Genomic DNA, 25873 nt, shown 5'->3' on the forward strand with positions numbered 1-25873 from the left:
GGAGTTGCATTCTTAATCAAAGATGAGCTCCAGGCAGTAGTGAGGGATGATATAAGATCTAAAGAGCATAATGTTGAGTCCATTTGGGTAGAGATAAAGAATAACAAAGGGAAAAAATTAGTGGTGGGTGTTATCTATCATCCACCTAATAACAATAGTTTAGTGGCACAGGAAATAAATAGAGAGATAACTGAGACATGTAATAATGATACGGCAATCGTCATGGGGGACTTTAACTTCCACATAGAGTGGGAAAATCAAGTTGGTCGTGGGAGTCTGGAAGAGGACTTCATAGAATGCATCCGCGATAGCTTTCTTGAGCAGCATGTTAAGGAACCCACAAGAGAAAATGCTCTCCTGGATCTCGTGTTGTGCAATGAGATAGGTAGAGTAAATGATGTAATAGTCAGAGAGCATCTGGGAAATAGCGATCATAGTATGATTGAATTTCTCATTCAGATGGAAGGGGAAAGAGTTAGATCTAAAACTAATATATTATGCTTCAACATGGGTGACTACCATAGGATGAGGGAGGAATTGGGCAGAGTGGACTGGGAGCACAGGCTCATTGAGGAAACAGTTGAGGAACAGTGGAAGATGTTCAAAGAAATATTTTGTACTGCTCAACAAAAATATATTCCGGTCAGGAAAAAGGGCAGGAAGGGAGGGAAAAATCAACCGTGGTTAACAAAGGAAATAAAGGAGAGTATAAAACTGAAGGTGCGGGTGTACAAAGCTGCAAAGAGCAGTGGGAAACTGGAAGAGTGGGATAACTTTAAGAGACAACAAAGCGGGTAATAAGAAATGGGAAAAAGGATTATGAAATTAAATTGGCACAAAATATAAAAACAGAAAGCAAAAAATTTTATAAATATATAAAACGGAAGAGGGTGGCCAGAGTTAACATAGGACCCTTGGAGGATGAGAAAGGAAAACTGGTAGCAAAAAATGAGGAAATGGCCGAGGCATTAAACAAATATTTTGTGTCAGTCTTCACGGTGGAAGACACGTCCAGCATGCTCAAGTACGGAGTTAAGGATGTGAATGTTGGGGAGGGCCTTGATAAAATAGTTGTTACAAAGGAAGTAGTGATGGAGAAACTAATGGGACTAAAGCCAGACAAATCACCTGGTCCTGATGATATGCATCCAAGGGTTCTGAAGGAAATGGCAGAAGTTAGAGTTGATGCATTGGTGGTCATAGACCAAAATTCCTGGGATTCTGGGCAGGTCCCGGCAGACTGGAAGACAGCAAATGTCACGCCACTTTTTAAGAAGGGATGTAGGCAGAAGACTGGAAATTATCGGCCAATTAGCTTGACGTCTGTAGTTGGAAAAATGCTTGAAGCCGTCATTAAAGATGAAATAGTGAAACTTTTGGAACGTAAGGGTTCAATCAGGCAGACGCAGCATGGTTTTAGAAAGGAAAGATCTTGCTTGACAAACTTGTTAGGATTCTTTGAGGATATAATGGGTGCGGTGGATAGAGGGGAACAGGTTGATGTTGTGTATTTGGATTTCCAGAAAGCGTTTGATAAGGTGCCGCACAAGAGACTTCTCAGTAAGTTACAGGAAAGTGGAGTCCGGGGAAGTCCATTGGCCTGGATTGAAAATTTGTTGTCTGACAGGAGGCAGAGAGTCAAGATAAATTGGAGTTTTTCAGGTTGGGAGAGATTGGTAAGTGGGGTGCCGCAGGGTGTCTCCAAGTTTGCGGATGACACCAAATTGAGTGGAAGAGCAAATTGAAATGAGGATGTGGAGAGTCTGCAGAGGGATCTAGTTAAGCTGGATGAGTGGGTCAAGGTCTGGCAGATGGAGTACAATGTTAGTAAGTGTGAGGTTATCCACTTTGGCAAGAAAAATAAAAGAGCTGAATATGATTTAAAGGGTGAAAAACTACAGCATGCTGTTGTGCAGAGGGACTTGGGAGGGCTTGTGCATGAATCGCAAAAAGTTAGGTTGCAGGTGCATCAGGTTATTAAGAAGGCAAATGGAATGTTGGCCTTCATCGCTAGAGGAATTGAATTCAGGAGTAGGGAGGTCATGTTGCAACTGTACAAGGTACTGGTGAGACCGCACCTGGAGTACTGAGTCCAGTTCTGGTCTCCATATTTGAGGAAGGATATACTGGCTTTGGAGACGGTCCAGAGGAGGTTTACTAGGTTGATCCCTGGGATGAAGGGGTTGACTTAGGGTGAAAAATTAAATCGTCTAGGATTGTCTTCGCTCGAGTTCAGAAGAATGAGAGGAGATCTTATAGAAACATATAGGATTATGAAGGGTATGGATAGGATAGATGTAGGAAGGTTTTTTGAGCTGGCCGGGGAAACTAAAACGAGAGGACACAGTCTCAAGATTCGGGAGAGGAGATTTAGGATAGAGATGAGGAAAAATAGTTTTTCCCAGAGAGTAGTGAATGTTTGGAATTCTCTAACCAGGGAAGTGGTTGAGGCTGCCTCATTAAACATATTTAAATTTCGGTTAGGTAAATTTCTACATGATAGAGGAATTAGGGGATATGGGGAGAAGGCAGGTAGGTGGAGTTAGGTCATAAATTAGATCAGCCATGATCATATTGAATGGCGGAGCAGGCTCGATGGGCCATTTTTGGCCGACTCCTGTTCCTACTTCCTATGTTCCTATGTTCCTCTATTTCCTTGCTACAGCCAGCCCTAAACATATAAATGCAAGTTGAGATTTATCCATCTGCAATCCTGTCATCAATGTATTCATATAAACCAGTGAACACACCAATGGATCAAATTGCAGATCCATTTTAAATAAGTCTCCTAAAAACTTTATAATTTTTTCCCAAAACAGTCTAACTTTTGTACATGGCCATACTGAATGTAAGAAAGTACCTGCCGTCTGGTTTCCACTCCTACCCGTAAGAAGGTATCAGGCTCGAAATGTTGGTTATATGTTTACCTCCTTTGGACACTGAGCTCCTCTCATATTTTTACTGAAATGACAGCACCTGCAGGCTTTCACATTCACTCAAGTCCACAGTTCCCCGATCGTGGCAACCAAGGTCAGTGGGACAATTGGAAAATGCATGGGGGATCTTTCCGTTCCTAGACCATGACACAGAATACAAGGATTGGGACGTCCTTTTGGAGTCTTTCCAAAGCCCTGGTCAGGCTGCACTTGGAGCATTGGGTGCAGATCTACTCAGCACCGGAGAGAGCACAGAGTAGATTCAGCAGGATGTTTTACCTGGGTTGAGGGCTCCATTGGGGCACGCTGAGTGCAATGGCATTACAGCGCCAGAGACCCGAGATTGAATCCAGGACGCTGCCTGGAAGGACTTTGTGCGTTCTTCCTGTGACCCACGTGAGTTTCCTCCAAGTGCTCCAGCATACTCCAACCCTTCAAAATGTACGGGATTTTTTAAGTTAATTGGGTGTAATGGGGCAGCACAGGATAGTGAGGCAGAAGGGCATTCTATCGTGCTGCATTGCTGTAATGTGGAGAGATTGGATAAGGTAGGCTTGTTTTCCTGGAGCACGGGTGGACTGATCTGATGTATAAGAGGTGTCATGGTGGGAGTATCAAAAATCCTGAACCAGACCCTTTGGCCCATCATGTTTCTGTTTTTCCCATTTACATGACAATGTTCTGCTGACCTATGTAAGTCTACTCCATTACTCCAGCATCCAACGGCATATTTAAAAGTCTTTTAAATGCTACTATTGTTCCATCCTTCATTACCAACCCCAGCAAGGCATTCCAGGCCCCCACACTCTCTGTGTAAAATAACTTACGTCTGACATCTCCCCTAAACTTTCCTCCCCTCACCTTAAACCATTGTCCTCTAGAATTTGCTTTTGCCATCCCAGGTGCTGGCTGCCTGCCCCATCTATTCCCCTCACACTTCTCAGCCTTCATCACACCAGAGAGAAAAGCCCCAGCTCTGTCAACCTTGCTTCATAAGACACATTCTCCAATCCAGGCAACATCCTCGTGAACCTCCTCTCTAAAGTATCTACATCCTTCTTGTAATGAGGTGACCAGATCTGAACACGATACTCCAAGTATGGTCCGGCCCGATAGTTATTCCCTCCCTAAAGTAAAAGGGTCCTAAACTATCTATCCCTGGGGAATATCATACCATCAGAGTATTGTCCTTGGAATCAAGATTCCAGGAGATGGAGGTCTCATGATGTCCAGGTCAATCTTTACCCTCAACCAACTCCTGAAATATCTGGGTCAACATTAGAGAGTAATAAAGTTAGAAGTCACGGAAACTGGCCCAAAATCCACGCTGACCAAGATGTCCACCCGAACTAGTCCCATTTACCTGATTTTGATCAAGCTCCCTCTAAACCTTTTCTATTCATATGTGGGGTGGCCCAGTTAGCCCAACACTGTTACTGCACCTGAGGTCTGGGTTCGAATCCTGTGCTGTCTGTACATTCTCCCTGTGTCTTCCCTGGGGGCTCCGGTTTCCTCCCACCCTTCAAAATGTACAGGGCTTGTAGGTCAACTGGGTGAAATTGGGCAGCGTGGGCTCTAGGGCTAGAATGGCCTGTTACCGTGCTATATTTCTAAATTTAACCCTATGTAACCATATAACAATTACAGTATGGAAACAGGCCTTTGTTGGCTCTTCTAGTCTGCACTGAATCAATCTTCTTCTCTAGTCCCACCTACCTACACTGTGCCCATAATCCTCTATTCTCCTCCCATCCACATACTGATCCAACTTTTCTTCAAAGGACAAAATGGACCCTGCCACCACTACTTCTCCCAGAAGCTCATTCCACTCAGCCACCACTCTCTGAGTGAAGAAGATCCCCTGCATGTTACTTCTAAACTTTTGCCCCTTAACTCTTAATTCATAACCTCCTGTTTCAATCTCTCTTACTCTCAATGGAAAAAGCCTATCCACATCAACTCTATCTATCCCTGGGGAGTCACGTGATGGAGTAGTGGCCGGACGGTGAACTCCAGCCCTCTCCAGAAAAGTTAGAAAAAACAAAGCAAAACACAAAGGCACAAAAATAAAAATCAAAGTAAAGTGAATATAAAGGTGGAAAGAAGATGGCGACGAAAAAAGAAAAGTCGAAACCAACGGTAAGAAGAGAGGAAGAGAAGACAACGGAAGATGAAGGAAAAGGCCTTACCTGTTCGAAGAGGCCCACGGTAGAGAGAGAAACCCGCTCCCTCAGGTCGGTAGAATATGGACTACAAAAATGGCTCGCTGAGCCGAGTAAAAGTGCGCAACCGCGCATGAAAAAAAACACACCGACGGGAGGGGTGACCAGCTGGGGAGTCGATCTCCACAGCCGGCAATGACAGCTGCAGAACACCTGCAGCAAGAGGAGAACATAGAAGACAACGAAAACAAGAAAGAAGAGAAGAAAAGGGCAACAAAGAAACAACAGATGGCCAACCCAGAGGAAGAAGAAGAGGAAGAGGAAGAGCACAGTGAAATAGAAGAAGAAGGGAAAGGCAAGATAAAGGATATACTTTCTCTTATTAAAGAATACATGGAGTCATTTAAAGAATGGCAAACACAGGAATTTAATGATTTAAGAAGAAGGATAAACAACACAGAAGAGAAAATGAATAAAATAGATATGACCTTATCAGAAATGGGAAAGAAAATGGACAAGATGGAAGAACGGGAAGCAGCAGTAGAAATGGAGGTAGAGGACATAAAAAAGAAATTAGAGGAATCTAATAAAAAAGTTAAAGAGACACAAGAATTGTTAGCTCAGAAAATAGATATAATGGAAAATTATAACAGAAGAAATAACATAAAGATAGTGGGCCTTAAGGAAGATGAAGAAGGCAAGAATATGAGAGAGTTTATAAAAGATTGGATCCTTAGGATCCTAGGATGTCCAGAACTACAGCAAGAAATGGAAATAGAAAGGGCACATAGAGCATTGGCCTTTAAACCACAACCACAACAAAAGCCAAGATCTATTTTAGTAAAATTCCTAAGATATACTACAAGAGAAAAGGTACTGGAGAAAACAATGGAGAAAGTAAGAGAGGACAACAAGCCACTGGAGTATAAAGGGCAAAAAATCTTCATTTATCCAGATATAAGTTTTGAACTCCTAAAGAAGAGAAAGGAGTTCAATACAGCAAAGGCGATTTTATGGAAGAAAGGGTATAAATTTATACTAAAGCATCCAGCGGTATTGAAAATATTTATTCCAGGACAACAAAACAGACTATTCTCGGATCCAGAGGAAGCACGAAAATTTGCAGAACAATTACAAAATAGACTGAGAGATGAAGACGTGTAACGAGAGTACAAAAGACTGCAAACTAAAAAGACAAGTTTTGAACTCCTGAAGAGGAGGAAGGAGTTCAAAACATCGTAAACGATCTTATGGGAAAAAAAACTATTCTCAGATCCAGAGGAAGCAGGGAAATTTGCAGAACAACTACAAAACAACCAGAGAGATGAAGACATGTAATAAGAGTAAAAATGACCACGATTTATATGTATGTGGGTAAAGAGGTATAAGTGTGTATATGTATAATGTGCATACATGAATGTATCCGTATTTAGAGGAAAATATAGATAGTATAGACAAGAATTAATAAGGGAAGGAAATGGAATAGAGGGAATAAGGAGGGAATTAAAAGAGTGACCTTTGTTACATATGAAAAGTGAAATCTTTTCTGGGGGGGGCTGGGTGGGGAGGAGTTGCGGTCACTGCAAAATCAGCTGACGCTTGCGAGTGAATTCGCAAATCCAAATGGAGAGGGGAGATGTGGTTGTCTGACAAGGGATAAAGGACAACTCAGGAGGGGAAGGGGGGATTGGGGCTAAAGAAGTTTTAAATAGGAGAATAAGGAAAATGTTTGATGTTTTAGGAATGTTGTCTTATAAAGGGTTTAAAACAAGAAAACAGAAATGGATAAGGAGGAAAGGTAATGATGGAGAAACGGAAAGGGAAGATAAACAAAGTATAAAATGGCTACGTTGAACTATATGACTTTAAATATTAATGGAATACATAACCAAATTAAAAGGAAGAAACTGTTAAATTTAATGAAAAAAGAAAAAATTGATATAGCATTTGTGCAAGAAACACATTTAACTGAAATGGAGCATAAGAAATTAAAGAGAGATTGGGTAGGACACGTAACAGCAGCATCGTATAATTCAAAAGCAAGAGGAGTAGCTATATTAATTAGTAAAAATGTGCCATTTAAAATAGAAGAGGAAATAATAGATCCAGCAGGGAGATATGTAATGATAAAATGTCAGATATATTCGGAGTTTTGGAATCTACTCAATGTATATTCACGTAACGAAGAAGATCAAAAGTTTATGCAAGATATCTTTTTGAAGATAGCAGATACGCAAGGCAACATATTAATAGGAGGGGATTTCAACCTGAATTTGGATTGAAATATGGACAAAACTGGGAGAAAAATTAACAGAAAGAACAAAGTAACCAAATTTATAATTAAATCAATGGAAGAAATGCAACTTTTGGATATATGAAGGAAACAACACCCGAAGGAAAAGGAATATTCATATTACTCGGGTAGACATAAAACATACTCAAGAATAGACCTATTTTTATCAGCTCGTATGCAAGATAGAGTAAAAAAAAACAGAATATAAAGCTAGAATACTATCGGACCATTCACCCTTAATATTGACAGTAAAGTTAGAGGACATCCCTCCAAGAATGTATAGATGGAGATTAAACCCCATGTTAATTGAAAGGCAGGATTTTAGAGAATTTATTGAAAAACAAATTAAAATGTATTTTGAAATAAATACGGAATCAGTGGAAGATAAGTTTATACTATGGGATGCAATGAAAGCGTTCATTAGAGGGCAAATAATAAGTTATGTAACCAAGATGAAGAAGGACTATAATCAGGAAACAGAGCAGTTGGAAAGGGAAATAGTAAATATAGAAAAAGAATTAGCAATGAAGGAAGATACAACTAAAAGAAGAGAATTGGCGGATAAAAAAATAAAATATGAAACACTACAAACTTATAAGGTGGAGAAGAACATAATGAAGACAAAACAGAAATATTATGAACTAGGGGAAAAAACGCACAAAATCCTAGCATGGCAGCTTAAGACAGAACAAGCTAAGAAAATGGTATTGGCATCAAGGAAAAATGACAAACAAATTACATATAATCCAAAAGAAATTAAGGAAAACTTTAGAGAATTCTATGAACAGTTATACCGAACTGAAAACGAAGGGAAAGAAGGGAAAATAGATGAATTTCTAAATAAAATTGAACTACCAAAACTACAAATAGAGGAACAAAATAAATTAACAGAGCCATTTGGAATAGTAGAAATACAAGAGATAATAAAAAAATTACCAAATAACAAGACACCAGGAGAGGATGGATTCCCAATAGAATTCTATAAAACATTTAAAGACTTATTAATTCCGCCCCTCCTGGAAGTAATCAACCAGATTGATAAAACGCAAAGCTTACCAGATTCATGTAAAACAGCAATAATTACAGTAATACTAAAGCAAGGGAAAGATCCACTCACACCAGCGTTATATAGACCAATATCTTTACTTAACACAGATTATAAGATAATAGCTAAATTATTAGCAAACAGATTAGCAGAGTATGTACCAAAAATGGTAAATTTAGACCAAACTGGATTTATCAAAAAAAGACGCACAACAGACAATATTTGTAAATTTATTAACTTAATTCATGCAGTAGAAGGGAATAAAGCACCAACAGTAGCAGTTGCTTTAGACGCAGAGAAGGCCTTTGACAGAGTAGAATGGAATTATTTGTTCAAAGTATTGCAAAAATTCAGTTTACCGGAGAAGTATATTAATTGGATTAAAGCATTATATAAGGGACCATTAGCAAAAGTGACAGTAAATGGACATGTATCAAAACAATTTAACTTTAGCAGGTCAACACGACAGGGATGCCCACTATCATCTTTATTGTTTGCGTTAGCTATAGAACCACTAGCAGAATTGATAAGAACAGATAATAATATAAAAGGAATAAAAATAAAAGACAAGGAATATAAAATCAGTTTATTTGCGGATGATGTTATAGTGTACTTAACAGAACCAGAACTATTAATAAAAGAATTATATAAGAAATTGAAGGAATATGGAGAAGTGTCGGGTTACAAGATCAACGTAAATAAAAGTGAAGCAATGCCTATGAATAATGCGGATATCTCAAAATTTAAGAAGGAATCACCATTTAGATGGCAATTGCAAGCAATAAGATACCTAGGTGTACAAATAAACAAAAATCTCGGCCAACTATATAAACTCAATTATTATCCACTAATGAAAAAATTACAGGACGATTTAGAGCATTGGAAAGATTTACCACTAACACTAATAGGAAGGATAAACTGTATTAAAATGAACATTTTTCCAAGGATATTATAATTATTTCAGGCATTGCCAATACAACTGACAGAGAAATTCTTCAAGGAGTTAAAGAAAATAATAAGGAAATTTTTATGGAGAGGGGGGAAACCGAGGATAGCACTAGATAAATTAACAGAAAGGAGGCTTACAACTGCCAAACTTTAAAAATTATTATAGAGCCGCACAATTAAGATACCTATCAGATTTTTATCAAACAAGGGAAAAGCCAGATTGGACGAGATTAGAATTAGATAAAATAGGGGAAAAGATACCTGAACATATATTATATAAATGGGATGAAAAATTGGTACAACATAGAATTTCTCCAGTATTACATCATCTCCTCAATATTTGGAAGAAGATTCATGTAGAAAGAAATAAAACAAATTATCAATTACCAAAACTAATATTGACGCAAAACAAGTTACTCCCTTTTACAATAGATAACCTTTCCTTTAGAGAATGGGAAAAAAAGGGATTAAAAGAATAGAAAATTGTTTTTCAGGAAATAGATTCTTATCCTTTGAACAAATGAAAGATAAGTACAATATAACTGGAGATACAGCGCTGGTATATTACCAATTGAGATCCTACTTGAAGGATAAATTAGGAAGCAGTTTGAGTTTGCCAGAGGCAAGTAACCTTGAATATGTGATTACAGATACAATGATAATCAAAAGATTTATCACAAATATGTATATTAAACTGCAAGAAAAGGAGAATGGGGAAACAAATGGTAAAACTAAACAAAAATTTTGGGATGATCTCAATCAGATATTAAATAAAATAACAGAAAACAATATACCAAAGAATCCAGAGATCTTCCTCCTAAGTAACATAAAAAATAAAGAATTTGGAATTGATTTGGAGGATGCACAAAAAAGATTTGTTAAGATAGCCGTAGCAAAAAAATGTATTATGTCAACTTGGAAATTGGAAGATAATTTGAAAATACAACAATGGTATATAGAAATGAATAAATGTATTCCATTAGAAAAAATAACATATAGTTTAAGAAATAATATTGAAATATTCGAACAAATATGGGAGCCTTACATTAAATACAATAGCGAAAACCTACCGGGGACAATCATTACCTAAGTTAACGGAAGGAAAAGGAAATGAAAAGAATGGACTCAGTAGAATTTCTGGTGTATTTTTATTGAATGACAACATTGTCTGACTGGTTTAATGTATCCTAGATTGTATACCTTAAATGGACGGGAGGGGGGAGGTAGGGAGGGTGGGACGGGAGGAGGGAGGTGTGGGGGGGGGGGAGAAAATGGCACTGTATATGTGTGAAAAGGAAAAAGTGTGTACCATGGTTAATGTGATTTATGGTGTGAAAAAAAAACTCTATCTATCCCTGTCATAATCTAAAATATCTCTATCAAATCCCCTCTCAACCTTTTACGCTCCAATGAATAAAGACCCAGTCTTCTCAATCTTTCTCTGCATTCTAGATACTGCAATCCAGGAAACATTTTAGTAAATCTTCTCTGCACCCTCTCTACCTTATTGATATCTTTCCTATAATTTAGAGACCAGAACTGCACACAATATTCCAAATTTGGCCTCACCAACGCTTTGAACAGTCTCAACATCACCTCCCAGCTCCTATATTCTATGCTATGATTTATAAAGGCCACCAGACCAAAAGCCTTCTTCACCACCCTATCCTCATGAGATTTTTTAAAGAAAGAAATTTAGATAAAAAAAATTAAATGTGACCTGTCCTAAATCTTAAACGTAATGGTCCATGTCGTGAAGAGATGGGGGAGGAACTGCTTTTCCCAAAAGGTGGTGAATCTGTGGAATTCGCTGCCCACTGTACCAGTGGAGGCAACCTCAGTAAATATATATAAGGCAAGGTTGGATAGATTTTTTCTACAGTAAGGGAATTAAAGGATATGGGGAAAAGGCAGGTGGATGGAGATGAGCCGATCATCAGATCAGCCATGACCTCATTGAACACGCTCGACAGGCCAGATAGACGACTCCTGCCCTATTTCTTATTTTCTAATGATATCCAAAATCAGGACAGAGGCATATGGTGAGAATTTAGAGGGGATCTGAAGAAGAAATATTCTCCCCTATAGGGTGGCTGGAAGCTGGAACATTCTGTGTTGAGGGAGTGATTGAGTCAGAGACCCTCGTAACATCTAAAGCAATCACGCAAATCTCTAAGGTGAGCATAGCTGTGGACCAAATGTGGATAAATGGGGCTCGTGTGGGTAAGTATAATGGATTTGATGGGCCAAAAGGCCTGCTTTTGACTCAAAAATTCCCTGAAGATGGATGCTGCTTGTTTGCCTGGCCTTTGTCTTCTCCTCTCTGTGATGGGTTCCCAAGTGTCCGGATGGGAAATGGGTTCCAGGAGGCACAGAGATACCCAGGAGCAGAGCTGGTGTTCAGCCAGCTGCCATTGACTGGTGTGATAGTCCAGATTCTATCACCAATGTGTCTATGTACAGATGGTCGTGTAGGATGACTGTGATTGGCTGAGAGTGTAGCCACACCTACTGGCAGGTCTTAAAGGATTGCTCCTAGCCAGAGCAGGTCATTCTGAACTGGTCGACCTACTTGTGATACATTCCAGTCTTTTAGTTAATAAAAGCCTTGGTTTGGATCAACAAGTCTTTGGTTCTTTTGACACGCTCTACAACTGGGTTTTGTTACTGCTCGATCAAAGATGCTCCAAACAGTTCTTGCAAAAAAAGTAGCACTTCACTTGTGAATCTGCAGTGGTCGTCCACTGCATCCAGGGCCCCTGATGTGGTCTCCTCTACGTCGGAGAGACTGGATGCAGACTGGGAGATCGCCTTGTTGAGCACCTCGGCTCTGTCCGCCACAATAATGTGGATCTCCCAGTAGTCACCCATTTCAATTCCTCATCCCATTCCCTTGCCGGCATGTCTGTCCATGGTCTCATTCTGAGACCACCAGCAAATTGGAGAAGCAACACCTCATCTTTCATCTCAGCACCCTGCAACTGGATGGTGTTAACATCGACTTCTCCGGTTTCCGAAACCCCCTCCCCCACTTCTTCCCCCCGCTGCCTTTCCCCCAGCTCTTCCTTGCTCTTTTATAGAGCCAACCTCTCCTCTTATTATATCCAAAGAACACCTTTTGTTTGTCTGGACTCCTCCCCCAGACAGTCCTCAGTCTTTATTTTTCTGGTTTCCTGTTCTTTGCTTATTCCTTGAAGAAGGGCTCAGGCCTGAAACATCGGTAATATATCTTTACCTCCTATGGGCGCTGCGAGACCGGCTGAGTTCGTCCAGCTTTTCTGTGTGTTTTTACTACAATCACAGCGTCTACAGACCGCTGTGTCTAACTCTGCCCTGTGCCATCTCTTCCACCACCCCCGCACGCCACCACCCTCCCCCCACCTTCACTGCCACCAATCTGCCGGCAATGCAGCACTCTCTCCTCTCCCCTCCCCATCCCAACATCCCTTCAGGCCCAGTGCTTGCCGGAGAACCGTGATGGCGTGGACTCCCTCTCTGGGACAGTGGCGTTTCTCAGCAACCCTGGCAGTCGTCGGTGGCTACCATGTGTAATCACGGTGAAGGCTTGGAGTGTTACAGTTGCACCACTACCTCTATGGGGAGATTCTTTTATTTTTTCATGGAACATGTACCATATAGGCCCTTCAACTCACAGTGTTGTCCAGACCTAATAACCTACCATGACAACTGCCTGGAATTTCTCTATGCATTACCCTCCATTCTGCACACCTCTCTGAAAAGATCCTATTCTCCCTGCCTCCAACACCATTGCTGGCAATGCAGTCCATGCAGCCACTATTCTCTGGGTGAAGAACTTACCTTCCCCCGTGCACCTAAAAACTATGCCCCCTCATGCTAGCCATTTCAGCCGCTGGGAGAATGCCTCTGGCCGTCCGCACAATCAATGCCTCTCATCACCTTGTGCGCCTCTAATGGGCCACCCCTCATCCTCCGCTGCTCCAAGGAGAAAAGGCCAAGTTCACTCAAACTACCCTCATGAGGCAGGCTCTCCAATCCGGGCAATACCCTTGAGGCGGAACAGGTAGCATTTTGGTTGATGTGGTGCTGTCACAGCATCAGAAACCCAGGTTTGAATACAGCGCTGTCTGTAAGCTCTCCCTGTGACCTGCGTGGATTTTCCCCAGATGCTCTGGTTTCCACCCACCCTTCAAAATGAGCAGGTTTGGAGTTTAATGGGGTGCAAGTAGGAAACTCAGTGGGTCGAACAGTGTCCGTTGTACAGCAAAGACACACGACCATCATTTCGGGCTTGAGCCCCTTCGTCAAGGTATGAGCAAAATGTAGCCCAAACAAAATGGTAGGGTGGGAGGGGAAGTGGGAGGAGCACGGTCCCACAGGCAGGAGATAATAGATGGATAAGGGAGGGAGGGCACAGCAGCGAATGGAGGGGGTGGGGGTGGCCATGTGAATGAAGAGGTGGAGAGCTGGAGGAAAGGAGACGGGGGATGGGGGAGAGCGGGGAGTGGTCTGGCAGAAACCGGAGAAGTTGATGTTAATGGCATCTGGTTAGAGACTGGCCAGACTGAATATTAGGTATTCCTCTTCCAACTTATGGGTCGCCTTGATTTGGCAGTGCATGGACAGATATGTCGGCGCGGGAGTGGGGCATGAAATGGAAACGGTCGGCCACTGGGAGATTCCTGATGCAGACAGAGCAAAGCTGCTCAGTGAAGCGATATCTCCCGGTCTGCGTCCAGTCCCTCTGACGTAGAGGAAATTGCAATGGGAGCACCGGATGAAGTAGATGACTCCCCCCCACCCGGCGGATTCACATGTGAAGTGTTGTTCCACTTGGAAGGACTGTTTGGGGCCCTGTGTGGTGGTGTGGGAAGCCATGTTTTTGGGAGGGCATTTCGGATGATCTGGACTGGAAGACCAGATCTTGGGAACAGGAACGACCAAGAGAGAGGAATTGAGGGAAAGGAATAGAATCCTCTCAGGGGATTGGGTGTGAAGAAGTGTCATCAAGGTAGTTGTGGGAGTTGGTGGGATGGTAGAAAATGTCTGTGGAAAATTTGTCTCCCAAGATGGAGACAGAGAGATCAAGAAAGAGGAGAGTGTGGCCAGGGATGGGATCAAGTGAATTTGAGGTCAAGATGAAAGTTAGCATAGTTAATGAAGTTGACAAGCTCATCATGGGTACCGGAGGCAGCGCCAACGTAGACATTAATGTAGTGGAGGATGAGTAGAGGGGCTTTGCCCATGAAGGCTTGTAGTATGGATTTCTCCACAAAGCCAAAAGGAAGGCAGACATATCTGGGATCCACATGGATAGCTACTCCCTTGACTTGGAGAAAATGGGATGGGTCAAGGGAGAAGTTATTGAGGGTGAGGACAAGTTCTGTCAACAGGAGGGGGATGGTGGCGGAGGGTGACTGGTGCAGTCTGTTGTTAAGAAAGAACCAAAAGGCGTTGAGACCTTCTGAATGGGGGATGGAGGTGTAGAAAGGTTGGACATCCATGGTAAAAATAAGGCGGTCAAGTTCAGGGAGTCGGAAGATATTGAAGAGATGGAGGACTTGTGAGGTATTGCGGATGTAGGTGGGTACCAGGGGAGAGTAAATGGAGTTGAGATAAGATGATACAGTTCTAGTTCGGTGGGTCAAGAGCAAATGGAATCAATGAATCTACCTGGATAATTGGGTTTGTGTATCTAGGGTAGGAGGTAGAACTGGGCAGTGTGGGGATGGGAAACTGCCCATGGCCTCATGCATTGCTAAACCGCGGCCACCCACAAAATGGAGGAGCAGCTCCTAATATTTCAGCTGGGTGCTCTCCAACCAGGAGGCATTAACCCCAATCTCTCCAGTTTCTGCTAGCCCACTCCCCATTTTCCCACCACCCCCCCAATCCCTCCAGCTCTCCACCCACTTCCCCTTTCCATTCACAGAGCCATCCCCACCTCCCCCTGTTTGCTGCAGCTGTCCTCCCTCCACCTATTTCCTCCTGCCTGTGGGATCGTGCTACTCCCCCTGCCCCTCCCCCCCACCATTTGGTTTGGACACCTGCCGACATTTTGTCCACACCTAGAAGAAGGACTCAAGTCCGAAACGTTAGCTCTTTGCAATGAAATGCACACTGTTTGTCCTGCCGAGTGTCTCCAGCTTTGTGTTTTTACTTCACCACAGTGCCTGAATACTTTCGTAATTTACTTTAAGAAGCCGGAATTGGCTTCTAATGAATGTAAAAAAAAATATTAAACCAGCTCTGCACCCTTGTACACATCCTTCCTGTAGTGATGTGGCTAGAATTGAACATGATATTCCAAGTGGGGTCTAATTAAGGTCTTATGTATGACCGTAAGATAGATATAGGAGCAGGAATAGGCCATTCTGCCCATCAAATTCACTCCACCATTCCATCATGAGCTGTTCTCCCGCTCAGCCCCATTCCCTGTCCTTCTCCCTATAAGCTTCGATATCCTGACGATTCAGAGACCCATCAATCTCTGCCTTAAATACACCCACCGACCTGACCTCCGCAGCTGCCCGTGGTAGCAAATTCCAGTGGTTCAGCGCTCTCTGGCTAAAGAAATTCTTCTTTTTAACTTGGGCCCTTCTACCCTTTTGTCCTTAACTCCCTCTACCATGGGGAACAACCAGAAGTAAAGCAGGAAAGCCTGCAGACGCTGTGGTTGAAGTAAAAACACGATGCTGGAGAAACTCAGCAGGTCAAACAATATATTTTATATAGCAAAGATGGGAAACATAACCAACGTTTCATCAAGGTATCATTCATGAATGGGAAACCACCGTTCGTGTTTCACTCCCCTATTACAGCAACTCCCAGGAGGGATACCAAAGTGAATGGCCCCCACTGGTGTGATGTCCACCTTGCGGAGGAGCCCAGGGAAGAGGGAGATGAACAATTGCTGCTTGGCTTTGTTAGTGAGGTCCCGTCCCAGAGACATCTGGATCACTTGGGCGGCATGGAGAGGTGGGTCGAAGGTTTCGTTTTCCACACTGCATGGTTCTCATACATTGGGCAATTTTCTCCGTAAATAACCCCAGAGTGGGCTGGTGACGGGGAAAGCGAAAAGGGCAACGTACGAAGGCCCGAAATTCCTCCTTGCTGCAGCCAAACAGGCACATGTCAAAGAAAGCTATGAAAGTAAATCTTTTAAAAATTGACAGCATGGTAACAAACCCTTTTGGTCCATGAGCCCGTGCCGCCCAATTAACCAACAACCAACAAAAGGCACTGCCCAGTTAGCACAACGCCTTTACAGCACCAGCGATTGGGACTGGGGTTCGAATCTTGCGCTGTCTGTAAGGAGTTTGTATGTTCTCCCTGTGCCTGCGTGGGTTTCCTCCAGGTGCTCCAGTTTCCTCCAAAATGTACCTGGGGTTGGTCAATTGGGTGTAATTGGTTAGTGGGCCGAAAGGACCTGTGACCTGTGACCATGCTGTATGTCTGAATTTTTTTTAACCACTAACCACTTTGCTAACCGTGTCACCCAAAATGCAGGTTTAAAAACAGGGCAACACCTGAACAGGGACTTGAACCCTGGACCCATAGATTAAAAGTCTGATGTTCTACCAACTGAACTATCCAGGCTCCAAGCTTCAGAAAAGATCCTATTGTACCTGTCTCCACCACCATCGCTGGCACTGGGTGCCATGAACTCACTCCCTGTTTCCCTCCAATTTGCGGGCAGTCTCAGTCTAGCAGTGCATGAGACCACGGACAGACATGTCGGTAAGGGAATGGGATGGGGAATTGGATTGCTACTAATTTGCCCAAATCACCAGCCTTGAGAATATGCAAGGGAATTGCAGTTTTATCAAACCTTGGTTGGGCCACATTGTGGGCAGCTCTAGATGTGGAGGCTTTGGAGAGGGTTCTTAAGAGATTCCCCAGGATGTTGAAAGTGGATTCTCATGTAGATAGGGTGGTGAAGAAGGCTTTTGGTGTGCTGGCCTTTATAAATCAAAGCATAGAATATAGGAGCTGGGAGGTGATGTTGAGACTGTTCAAGGCATTGGTGAGGCCAAATTTGGAATATTGTGTGCAGTTCTGGTCTCCAAATTGTAGGAAGGATGTCAATAAGGTAGAGAGGGTGCAGAGAAGATTTACTAAAATGTTGCCTGGATTGCAGTATCTAGAATACGGAGAAAGATTGAGTAGACTGGGTCTTTATTCCTTGGAGCATAGAAGGTTGAGGGGGGGATTTGATAGAGGTATTTAAAATTATGAGGGGGATAGACAGAGTAGATGTGAATAGGCTCTTCCCCTTGAGGGTAGGAGAGATTGGAACAAGGGGTCATAAGTTAAGAGTTAGGGGGCAAAAGTTTAGAAGTAACATGAGAGGGGGCTTCTTCACTCAGAGAGTGGTGGCTGAGTGGAAGGACCTTTCGGAAGAGGTGGTTGCAGCAGGGTCAATTTTGTCATTTCAGAGAAGGTTGGATGAGTGCATGGATGTGAGGGGATTGGAGGGTCATGGACAGGGAGCAGGTAGGTGGGACTAGAAGAGTTTACTTAAATCAGTGTGGTCTGAGGAGACGAGATGGCCTGTTTCCGACTTGGAATTGTTATATGGTTATATGTTATATGCTGGGTTTGGAGGTTGTTTTATTTGGAATGTCAAAGTCTGAGGGGTGATCTGAGAGAGGTTTATAAATAAATGAGAATACAAGAACATAAGAAATAAGAGCAGGAGAAGGCCAGCTGGCCCATCGAACCTGTTCTGCCATTCAATGTGATTCGATGATTGGCTCATCTCCACTGACCTGCCTTTCCCCCACATTCCTTAATTCATTTACTGAGTAGAAATCTATCCATCCTTATCTTAAATCTATTTACTGAGTTTGCCTCCATTGCTTCAACAGGCAACGAATTCCACAGATTCACCACCCCCTGGGGAAAGCATTTCCACCTCATCTCTGTCCTAAATCTACTTCCCTGAATCTTGAGCCGATGTCCCCTAGTTGGGGTCTCCACAACCACTGGAAACAACTTACCTCACTCTTACCTCTGCCTTTCATAATTTTGTACATTTCTACAAGATCCCCTCTCATTCTTCTAAACTCCAGCGAGCACAGTCCCAGGTGCCTCAGTCTCTCCTCACAGGCCAACCCCCTCGTCCCTCAATCACGCTTCTGAACCTGCTCTGCAAACCTCAGGTAAGGAGACCAGAACTGCACATTGTGAGTCATTGATTGCTTAGAATAGGTCATTCACAACCGGGGCCCGAGGTCCTTCCCCCCTCCCCGCAGGGGTGAGAGCACATTTAAGTAAAGACCTTTTCCTTTCAATTCTCACAACATAAATATTTCATGTTTTACATGTGGTCGATTGGAGAGAAGTATGGTAGAACTAAACTTGACTGCTTCACAGGGAAGGGGGCCCATAAACTTTGAGCAGAGTCTTGAGGAGGACATGGCCAAAACAAAGTTGAGAATGGCTGGGCATTACAGTCAGAATCTATTGCCCAGGGTGGAAATGCCATTCTGAAGGGTACTGGTTGGAGGTGAGAGGGGAGAAGTTTAAGGGAGGCAAGGCGGTGGGTGTCTGAAATGAAACAGGGGTAGTGGTGGAAGCAAATGCATTAGAAATGCTCAAGAGAGACTTAAAAACATGAATAGGCAGGGGATGGAGTGATACAGACCAGGGGCAGGCAGCAAGAACATGGAACATTGCAGCACGGCACAGGCCCTTCGGCCCCCAATGTGGTGCCAATCTTTATAAACCTACTCAACAAACTAAACTTTCCCGACTGTAATCTTCCATTTTTTTTCTTTCCCCACGTGCCTGTCTAAGAATCTTTGAATGTCCATAATGTTCCAGCCTCCACTACCACCCTTGGCAAGGCATTCCAGGCCCCCACAACTCTCTGTGTAAAACAAAACTTACCCCTAAACTTCCCTCCCTTCACTTTATACACATGTCCTCTGGGATTTGTAGTTGCTTCCCGGGAGAAAGGTGTTGGCTCTCCACTCTTCCTGAGACCCTAATAATCTTACAAAACCTCTATTAAGTCACCTCTCATCTTTCTTCACTCCAAAGAGAGATGACGTTAACCCTGCTTCACAAGAATATTTTCCAATCCAGGTGGGAGGGAACCGGAGCCCCTGGAGGAAACCCACGCAGGTCATAGGGAGAACGCACAAACTCCTTACAGACAGTGTGGGATTCATAGAAACATAGAAAATAGGTGCAGGAGGAGGCCATTTGGCCCTCCAAGCCTGCACTGCCATTCAATATGATCATGGCTGAGCAGTACCTGGTTCCTGCCTTCTCCCCATACCCCTTGATCCCCTTAGCCACAAGGGCCAATCTAACCTACTCTTAAATATTGACAAGGAACCGACATCAACTACTTCCTGTGGCAAAGAATTCCACAGATCCACCACTCTGAGAGAAGAGATTTTTCCTCATCTCAGTCCTAGAAAACTTCCCCTTTATCCTTAAACTGTAACCCCTGGTTCTAGTTTTTCCCAGCATTGGAAACAACCTTCCTGTGTCTAGTCTGTCTAAACCTGGGGTACATGTACCCCCAGTGGTACATTTGCACTGTTCAGGGGGTACATTGGGTCTGAGAGAATAGCCAGCCGCTGCAACCGTGTCTGCCTGTCCCGCATCGGACTTGTCAGCCACAAACGAGCCTGCAGCTGACGTGGACTTTTACCCCCTCCATAAATCTTCGTCCGCGAAGCCAAGCCAAAGAATAATGCAGGGTGTAGTAATCTGCAGTCAGATTGCACAATGTTGTGTTTTTTGTATCCTTAATTTTTAGGGGTACATGGGAACCTATAAAAATGCCTAAGGGGTACTGTAGAGCGCGTCAAAAGAACCAAAGACTTGTTGATTAACTAAAAGACTGGAGCATATCACAAGTAGGTCGACCAGTCCAGAATGACCTGGTCTGGTTTGAAACAATCCTTTAAGACCTGCCAGTAGGTGTGGCTACGCTCTCAGCCAGTCACAGTCATTCTACACGACAATCTGTACATAGACACATTGGTGATAGAATCTGGACTATCACACGTACAGAGGAACAAAAAGATTGGGAACCCCTGGTCTAAACCCTTAAGAATTTTATATGTTTCTATAAGATCCCCCCTCAATCTTCTAAATTCCAGAGAATACAAGCCCAGTTTATCCAAACTTTCTTCATATCCAAGTCCCTCTATCCCTGGTATCAGTCCAGTGAACCTTCTCTGCACCCCCTCCTTCCTCAGATAAGGCAACCAAAACTGCACGCAGTACTCCAGGTGTGGTCTCACCAAGGCCCTGTCCAGCTGCAGCAGGATCTCCCTACTCCTGGACTCAAATCCTCTCGCAATGAATGCCAACATACCATTCGCCCTCCTCACCACCTGCTGCATCTGCATGCCCATTTTCAACAACTGATGCACAGCAACACCCAAGTCTCTCTGCATCTCCCTTTTTCCTAAACAGAAACTATTTAGATAATAATCCTCTTTCCTGTTCTTACTTCCAAAGTGGATAACTTCGCAGTTCTCCACATTATATTGCATCTGCCACGTCTCGACCCACTCGCCTAACTTGTCTAAATCACTTTGCACCCTCTTAGCATCCTCAGCACAGCCAACCCCGCTACCCAACTTTGTGTCATCTGTAAATTTTGAGATATTGCTATCTATTCCCACATTGTAAACAACTGTGGACCCAACACAGAGCCCTGAGGTACCCCGCTAGCCACTGGCTGCCATTCTGAAAAGAACCCATTTATTCCTACTCTTTGCTTCCTGTCCATCAACCAATTCTCTACCCATCTTAATACCATCTCTCCTATTCTGTGCTTTTCAAGTGTGTACGCTAGTCTTCTGTGCGGAACCTTATCAAACGCCTTACTAAAGTCCAGATATACCACATCCACTGATTCCCCCCTATCCACTCTACTGGTTACATCCTCAAAAAACTCTATTAGATTCGTCAGACATGATTTTCCCTGTGTAAAACCAGACTGACTCTGTCCGATGATACCACTACTCTCCAAATGTACTGTGATTGCATCTTTAATAACTGGTTCTTGCACCTTCCCTACACCGATATCAGGCTAACTGGTCTGTAGTTTCCCGATTTCTCTCTCCCTCCCTCCTTAAAGAGTAGGGTTACATTGTCCACCCTCCAGTCCTCAGGAACTAAACTAGTATCTAAAGAGGTTTGAAAAATTATCACGAATGCATCCACTATTTCCTGGGCTACTTCCTTCAGCTCTGGGATGCAGACCGTCCGGCACTGGGGATTTATCTGGGTGCCTGGTCCTGTTGCTAACCCGTGCTGCCATATTGCCTCTTAGCCTGTGCTCCTCCCCCTCCTCCACCTCCTCTTCCTTCCTCCTCCAACCCACCCCCTCACCATCTCTTGTTCCTTTCGGTTGATTGTCTCAAACCCTGGCCCCAACCCCACAGCGGTGGGTGAGGTGGGGGGCCTGCCACGGGGCGCCCAGGGAGTTTGTTGCCTTGCTCATGGAGAAACATAACAAGGAACACCGCCAAGTGAGAGATGCTGAGAGTTGCTTGAGCAGCAGTGAGGAAATAGAGGAAGTTGTTCATATCCTCGACCGTCAAGCTCAGTTCCCAGGGGAGCTGGGTCACTTGGATACAGAGCACCAGTACGGTGGGTGAGAGGGGGCCTGTAGGGAGCAGGCTGGGCGCCCTCCAACCAGATGGCATTAACTGACTTCTCTGGTTTCCGTTAGCCTTGCCCCACCCCAGCCCTCTCTTTTCCTATCCCTTTTCTCCTTTCCTCTAGTTCTGTCTGTCTGTCTGTCTGCCTCTTTCCCGCAGATCTCCATTCACAGATCCACCCCCTCCCCCAATCAATTCTCACTGTTCCTCTCCTCTCCTCCCAGCCTGATCCCACCACCCCTCTCTGCCTTCCCCAGGGACTGCTCCCTCTATAATGTCCTCATCCACTCCTCCCTCCCCGCCAATCGTCCTCATGCCACCTACCCCCGTGACTGCAGGAGATGCTCCATTTGCGCCCACACCTCCTCCCTCACCACCATTCAGGGCCCCAAACAGCCCTTCCAAGTGAAGCAACACTTCTCTTGTGAATCTGCAGGGGATCATCTACTGTATCCGGTGCTCCCACTGTGGTCTCCTCTATGTCGGAGAGACTGGGCACAGACTGGGAGAACGCTTCGTTGAGCACCTTGTCCACCGCAATAGCGTGGATCTTTCAGTGCCCACCCATTTCAGATCCCTGTCCCATTTCCTTGCTGACATATCCATGGTCTCATGAACTGCCAGACTGAGACCACCCCTAAATTGGAGAAACAACACCTCATCTTCTGCCTGGTTCCCCTCCAACCGGATGGCATTAACAGTGATTTTACCATTTTCCATTAGCACCCCCTTCCCTAAACTTTCTATCCCTATGTCTCCTTTCTTCTATCTCTCTCTCTTTCACCTTTCCCCTGTCTCCTTCTCTCCAGCTCTGATTCACAGAGCCACCCCGTCCCCCGATCGATTCTCACCTTTCCTCTCCTGTCTTCCCATCCACGTCCAATTATCACCTGTTGATCTGTGCTCCTCCCCTGCCTGTTCTCCCCTTCTCCCCCAGCCTTTTAATTCAGGCGCCCATCTGCCTTTTTTCTCATACCTTGGTGAAGGGGTCAGGCCCAAAATGTTAGTTATGTGTCTTTACCTTCTATGGACGCTGTGAGATCAGCTGAGTCCCTCCAGCTGGTTTCGTGTTTGTTGACAACCCATTGAGGGTTGGTTTGAACTAAACCAACTCTCCTCTGCCCTTTCCCCATTCCCCTCCACTCCATTGTCCACAATACGTGTTCCCCCTCATTCCTTCACTCTCTGATTACCCACACTCGCTCTCTACTCCTGCTCTCCCTTCCCCAACTAAACACCAACAAGGGCTTTTATGCTTTTGGAACATTGCCCTTCATAAATCAAAGTATTGAGTCCAGGAGTTAGGATGTTATGATGAAGTTGTATAAGACATCGGTGAGGCCAATTTGGAGGATTGTGTGCAGTTTTGGTCACCGAACTGCAGGAAAGATATTAATAAGATGGAAAGAGGGCAGAGAAGATTTACTGGGATGTTGCCGGGACTTCAGGAACTGAGTTACAGGGAAAGGTTAAACAGGTTAGGACTTTATTCTCTGGAGCGTAGAAGAATGAGGAGAGATTTGATCAAGGTATTTAAAATGATGAGGGGGACAGACTGAGTAAATGTAGGTCGGCTTTTTCCATTGAGGGTGGGTGAGATATAAACCAGAGGATATGGGTTAAAGGTGAAAGGGGAAAAGTTTAGGGGGAACTTCTTCACACAGAGAGTGGTGGGAGTGTGGAACGAGGTTCCACCTGAGGTGATGAATACGGGCTTGGTTTTAACATTTAAGAAGAATTTGGACAGGTACATGGATGGGAGGGTTGTGGAGCGCTATGGACTGGGTACAGGTCAGTGGAACTAGGCAGAAGCAATTGTTCAACATAGACTGGAAGGGGCCTGTTCCTGTACTATAATGTTCTATAGTTCTAACAGCAGGAAAGAAATCTTCCTAGAATCTGAAGATTTGGGTTTTCATGCTTATGCATCTTTTGTTCAACAGAAGTGGGGGAGAAGAGATTGTGATTGGAGTGGGATGGGTTGTTTAGATATATGTATAACACAGTAACAGGCCCTTCAGGCTTATGAGCCTGCACTACCCAATTGTACCCGATTAACCTACACCCCCGATACGTTTTGGAGGGTAGGAGGAAAGTGGACCCCCTGGAGGAAACCTACTCAGACACGGGGAGAACGTACAAACTCCTTACAGACAGCACCAGATTCGAACCAGGGTTGTCGGTACTGTAATAGCGTCGTGCTGTACAAAGTGAAGGGAGGGAAGTTTAGGGGAGACATCAGGGGTGTTTTTTGACACAGAGAGTTGAAGGGGGCCTGAAATGCATGGGCAGGGATGGTGGTGGAGGCTGGAACATTAGAGGCATCTAAGAGGCTCTTAGACAGGCCCATGGATGGAAGAAAATTAGAGGGTTACAGAGTAGGGAGGGTTTAGTACTTTTTTAATGAATATATGGGTCAACACAATGACAAGGGCCGAAGGGCCTGTACTGTGCTGTATTGTTCGATGTTGCTTTCCTAAAACAGCGGGAGATGCAGGAAGATATTGAGACAGCACGGTTAGCTCAACACTATTACGACGCCAGCCACCCGGATTCGAATTCCACTTTGTAGGGAGTTTGTATGTTCTCCCCGTGTCTGCATGGGTTTTCCGGGGGGGGGGCTCCAGTTTTCTCCCACCTTCCAAAAACATATGGAAGTTGGTGGTAAATTGGGGTATTGGGCTGTATGGGGCTGTTACCATGCTTCTTATCTGAGTTTATAAAACAATTAAAAATCAATGAAAAAATGTAATTTTTGTAAACATCACACAGAGAGTGTTGAAGGAACACAGCAGGTCAGGCAAAATCTGTGGAAAGCAATAGTCAGCCGGCGTTTCTTACAGGGCAGTTCTGACTGGCCCTCAATGTGTTAAATTTAACCAGAAATACAGACAGTATAACATGACTATAGACAGAAAACCATAAGGTCCTCTGCGTTACGCAGCACATTCAGGCCCAGCTCAGTGCTGCTGTTACACAGACAGCAGAGCTGAGGGTTCCAACAATGGAAATGCTTGGAACATTTCCTCTTCTACCGAGAGAGAGAGAGAGAGAGAGAGAGAGAGAGAGAGAGAGAGAGAGAGAGAGAGAGAGAGAGAGAGAGAGAGAGAGGGGAGAGGGAGGAGGGGAGCGAGATGAAAAGAGAGAGGGAGAGCATGGGAGAGAGAGTGGGAGGAAGGAGGGAGTGTGAGAGAGGGAGCTAGCGAGAGAGAGGGAGAGAGTGTGTGGGACGGAGAGCGAGAGATGAGAGGGAGAAAGGGGTACACATACAATTCAAGGCAAGGCAATGTTGCAGTTACTACAATGCATCAGACCTGAAGTCTTTCCAGAGGATTGCCAAAGCGGCTGAGAAGATCACTGGGGTCTCCCTTTTTCTCTTTTGACCACATTCACTGGAGTGTTGGTTAAATAAAGCTCAAAAACTTATTGAGGACCCTTTCTATCCAGTACACAGGATCTGTGACCCACGACCATCTGGAAGGAGGTACAGGAGCATCAAAAATCAGGACCGTCAGGCTTCTTCCCACAGGTTCGAAGATTGATGAACAGTGTCCTGTAACTGAGTAAATCTTCCCAAAATATTTATATATATAATTTTAAATGATATCTTTCTGTTGCTATGTCATTTTATGTACGGCATGTGTATGTGCACTGCGGTCAAGAGAAACAGTTAGTGCAGTGCTTAGTGCAACGCTGTTCCAGTGCCAGCGATCGGGACCGGGGTTTGAATCCCACGCTGTCTGTAAGGAACGTTCTTCTCATGTCTGCGTGGGCTTTCTTCGGGGGGACTCTGGTTTCCTCCCACCCTTGGAAACATACCCGGGGGTATTTGGGTGTAAAAACTGGGCAGCACGGACTCGCCTTCAATCCAT

The 25873-nt window shown here is 44.1% G+C and overlaps 1 protein-coding gene and 1 non-coding gene across 4 annotated transcripts in view; both read right to left on the reverse strand.

Moving 5' to 3' along the window:
- The window catches only part of LOC138735676 (FYN-binding protein 1-like), a 181813-nt gene that overhangs the window by 130503 nt on the left and 25437 nt on the right, over positions 1 to 25873 (reverse strand). The window lies entirely within an intron of this gene.
- trnak-uuu (transfer RNA lysine (anticodon UUU)) lies at positions 16890 to 16962 on the reverse strand. The gene has a single exon. It is a non-coding gene; the product is annotated as a tRNA-Lys (tRNA).

Source organism: Narcine bancroftii, chromosome 1 (assembly GCF_036971445.1).
Source record: "Narcine bancroftii isolate sNarBan1 chromosome 1, sNarBan1.hap1, whole genome shotgun sequence".
Lineage (NCBI taxonomy): Eukaryota > Metazoa > Chordata > Chondrichthyes > Torpediniformes > Narcinidae > Narcine > Narcine bancroftii.